This window comes from Lynx rufus, unplaced genomic scaffold (genome assembly GCF_022079265.1).
Source record: "Lynx rufus isolate CCGP_SWC_20201006 ecotype Redwood Valley unplaced genomic scaffold, mLynRuf1.p SCAF_3, whole genome shotgun sequence".
NCBI lineage: Eukaryota > Metazoa > Chordata > Mammalia > Carnivora > Felidae > Lynx > Lynx rufus.
Genome location: NW_025814845.1, coordinates 35,547,666 through 35,552,366, shown reverse-complemented (window position 1 = coordinate 35,552,366; position 4,701 = coordinate 35,547,666). Strand labels below are relative to the sequence as shown.

General features: G+C 32.0%; 1 pseudogene; it reads left to right on the top strand.

Moving 5' to 3' along the window:
- Nucleotides 1-3,801: 3,801 nt before the first annotated feature.
- On the top strand, nucleotides 3,802-3,917 carry LOC124521494 (uncharacterized; annotated as a pseudogene).
- Nucleotides 3,918-4,701: the final 784 nt, after the last annotated feature.

Here is a 4,701-nt window from a genome sequence, read left to right as displayed (position 1 = left end):
TTTACAAACTTCAATGACCCAGCATGTAGACCGGTAAAAGTAAGGGGATTATTTTATCAGTTGGTAGGTGGAAACCAATGAAGACCTCTCACAATTCAGAGGGATATTTCATCTTTGTTATTGAGAGAAGAAAATAAAAACATTAAAAACTCTTGTATATTCAAAAGATAAGGAATGTAAAAAGCTGATACTACAAAATGCTGTCTCTTCATACTAGATATGTTCAGGGACTCTGTGGAAAGAGGGTAGTTTTAGAGAAAATTTGAAGATCAGTCTGTCTAGAAACAGTGGAAATGTGAAAGAAATACAAGAGATGATAAGCTGTTTTACTTGAAGGAGAGTTATTTTGGGAGAAGTATGGTACTCATTGCTAGCTGCTAATCTAATATCATTTCTTCATTTTATTATAAGACATAAAGGTCCATGGTATTAGTTAATGTAATAACAATAAGTAAGTACCTTTTTCTTTTCTTTATCTTTCTTTTTTTTTTTTTTTCTGAAATTACAGGTGTTGTGTGATTTCAGTTCTTGCCTATGAGACAAAAGCAAATTGTTAATAGAGAAGCACTTTGAAAGATGGGTAGCTTCAGCTGGACAAAATTATTTTCCTATGCCCTTGGCCTTCTTCCCATATGGAAAGTAGACATGATGCCTTGAGCTATAGGATCCATCTTGTGATCATGAAGGCGAAGTGCCAATGTTAAGATATACAAAGTGGAATGAGAGATTTCCATATGCAATGAAATTTTGAGCGAGTCTACTACTACTTATCATGCTCTTCTGGACTTTTTCCTGTGTGAGGAAAAACTTAGCAAATTTGGGCCTTTCGAGAGATGTAAAGACCTCTCTTTCGAGAGATGGTGTGCATGGTTCTTGGCTTGAAGCTGAACACATCTCTAAAATAACACAGAAGCGTTGAAATCTTGGTTGCCAAATTATATTTAAATGTTTTAAAACAGGAAACTACAGTACATAGCCCAAACCAGGCCCTTTTAGTTTTCTTGGATTATGGCCACACTCATTTGTTTAATTATGTCTATGGCTACGTAAATGCTACAACAGCAGAGTTGAGTAATTGTCACAGAGATTGCATCATCCAAGTCTGAAATATTTATTATCTGACACTTTGCGGAAAAGGTTTTGACCTCTGCTTTTTATGAAATCAAGAGAATAAGGAGAGAATAGTATTTTAATTGTCACTGGGTCAGGGGGGATGACTGCAGCAAGAGAGATCTAATAGAAGGTACCAGGCAAAGCATAAGTCAAACCATGAGTAATAAATACCAAGAGAGACTTTATTTTAGCTGCAATATGAATTAATAAAACATTTGTGAAAGTTTCTTTTAATGCTCTGACTATAATAGGTGGTTACATAAATTGTGGATATTTTTGACACAGCAAGATTGTGAAAATAAAGCATACTGGTTTTTTTTTTCAGTTGGAAGATAATTCGTAGTCTGTAAAAGAAAGGGCATTTGTGAGATTAGGGTCTCAGCAAAACCACAAAAGACATGAGAAATCAAAGAGAAATCACATTAACTCACAGCAGAGTCTGAATCTGTGTGTTATGTTGATCATACAGAAAAATGGCTTAGGAAAGAAATTATCCTACTCAAGGTGGTGAAAATGGTTAGCTTTGCTTAAAATAATAGATGCTTTGGAAGATCAAGAAATGATTGATTTCATTTCTCTCACTAGGAGGAAAGATTACAAGTTAGAGCCTGCAGAAGTTGTTAGGGAAACTTATATCCAGACCAGAAATCAAAGAGAAAAATATGAAATGCAAACACTCTGATCCAGGAAACAGAGTGATCATACATAATACAGAGAGAAAAGGAACATGACTAAATAAAGAATGTTACAGCTTTGTAGTTTGGATTTTCACCTCTAAGTAGAACACTGCAAGAAGAAATGATGCATACGAAGCTACCCGCTTCTTCCTGGAAGGAAAAGGTAAAAATGGAATATTTCTTTTCCGTTAAAAAATCGCAAGTAACCCAACAAGATATTTGGAGAGTGCATGGCAGGAGACATACTGGTCCTTATTAGTCACATGAGGACAATGGAATCAATAACACTATCAAAATATTTATTTCAAAAGCCTTCTGTTTGCATACAATTAGATTCAAAGTTAAAATTCAATTTTAAGAGTTTTCACAGGCATTCAATAGCATTCTTAATATGATGTTTATACCTTCTATCCCTTTCAAATTTTGGAATGCCTGGTAAATTCAATAACTAATCCAAAGTCAAATGAAATATAAGGAAATTATATTTTATGACTATTCTGTACTCTTGTTTACTCAACTTTTATATAACATTTTATCTCTAAAACCTTCTGAAGGAAATAGCTTTTATACTGATGAGGTATTTTCTTTAATAAACCTCTACAACTCTATTGCTTTAAGTGTGAATAATCTTAGTCTGATGAAAACTCTGATGAGTTTTCTAGAACTCTGTTCTTATGATCTTCCAATATAGTCTGATATATACTGATATAGACTATATAATCAGATATATTCCGGTATATAAACATATCTGAAGTCAAAAAGCAAAAGCTATTGGGGTCTTACTTTATGTTATTTTAAATGTAGTTTTTGTCAGTTAAAAGTCACACATCTGGCAACTATTGATTTGCACTGTATTAAATAAAATTACTTAGATTTAAGTGAGTTCAAGGGTCTAATTTAAATAATTTGAGTCTAATATTAAATTAGCGATCAGGGAGTATAACATATTCTTCAGGACCCTTAATCTTCAATGTTACTCTGCTAGCCAGAGTTCAATTATCATAATTGCAAAACTCCTTTAGAATTCTACATGCTTATGAGAAGTTCTGTGGTATTTTTCAGTATGAAATCCTTCCTTCTCTTCTCTTCTTCCTTTCCCTTCCTTTCCTTTCCTTTCCTTTCCTTTCCTTTCCTTTCCTTTCCTTTCCTTTCCTTTCCTTCCCTTCCCTTCCCTTCCCTTCCCTTTTCCCTTTCCCTTTCCCTTTCCCTTTCCCTTTCTCTTCTCTTTTCTTTTCTTTTCTTTTCTTTTCTTTTCTTTTCTTTTCTTTTCTTTTCTGTCCTTTCCACCCCTCCTTCCTTTTCTTTCTTTCTTTCTTTCTTTCTTTCTTTCTTTCTTTCTTCTGTCCCTCTCCTGTTATCTATCTATCATCTATCTATCATTTATCTATCATCTATCATCTGTCTATCTATCTATATCTATCTATCTATCTATCTATCTATCTATCTATCTATCTATCTTTCACCTATCTAATCTATCATCTATCATCTAAAAATAATGTTTTCATTTACTGTAAGGCCCAAATGATCTTTTTATAACCTAGTAGTAAAGAAGATAAGGATTAGAGTTTGCATTTGGAAGTGACTACTTGATCTAAATGACTCAGGTTCCTATACCAACAGAAGTGTGAGAACTGCATTTAGAAATATTTCTTGTTTATTTAATGCATTTGTGTTTCCTTTATGTCTACCTTCTTGTCATTAATCATTACCATTTTAAGTATAGGGAATGCACTTGATTTTCAGAACCTTAGAGAGCAATGCCTTCTGATTGATAAACTTTTACAGTAACTGTATATTTGAGATAGTCATGGAAGAAAGGGAAAGAAACAGTGTGAGAGAAACTCATTAAATTCTGACACGCTTTACTATTTGCTGCCACTATTATAAAGTGTTTATTTAGTATGTTTTCATGTTCAGTGCTTCCATTGTGATTGCATTCTTGTGGTTTTTTGAGATGGAAAACACACTGCATTTGAACCTCTTAAAAGGAATCTTTAGAATTTTTATTTTAATCGCTTCTCGGCCTTTTGGCTAAGATCAAGTGTAGAATTTTTATTTTAATCAACACTACATTTATTGATTACCTTGCATTAGTTTAGCACTAAGTTTATTACCAGAATGATACATATTTCTAATTTTTAAAATTTACTCTTAAGTATTCCAGTAAGATTTTACTTTATTCATATTCATGTTCATATTTATAATTTACTTATTGTTAAGTAATTTATTGTTTTTAATGTGGTATTATATTTACTCCCCTTTATTGTTGGTATTAATCAAAGCACATATCTTTTATGTTTATGGTGTTTCTAAGCATCTCACTGCAGTATATAAAATTAAGCAAAAAAAGTATATTATTTACAAATGGTATTAATTTTAGATCTTCACCAACTATATTTGTAAACTTTATTTACATTTTCTCTCTTATAGTACTCTTTATATATGACAATGTAATAGTATATTTTAATGCAGATCATGGGAATTTTGGCCTTGGTATTTTCTTTTCTCAAAACAAAGCATTATTGAATTGCTTACTGTATAATGACAAGAAAATTATTGAGCTGAATGTCAAATTTTAAATAAATAAGAAAAACTAAAGTTAAGAAAATTTAAAAATATGATTCCTTAATAACATTAAGTTTCTTTATAATAAAAATATAGAGTGTAATACGTGTAACATACAAAATGTGTGTTAATTGTTTATGTTACTGTTAAGGCTTCTGGCCAACAATAGGCTATTAGTAGTTAAGTTTTGGGGGAGTCAAAAGTTTTATGTAGATATTTGACTGCACAGGGGTTGGTGGCCCTAACCTCCTGCCTTGCTCATTGTGCAAAGGTCAACTGTACATAGGTCTTTATGTTGGTTCTCATGTCGGTAATACATGCTCTTGATTACTGTAACTTTATAGTA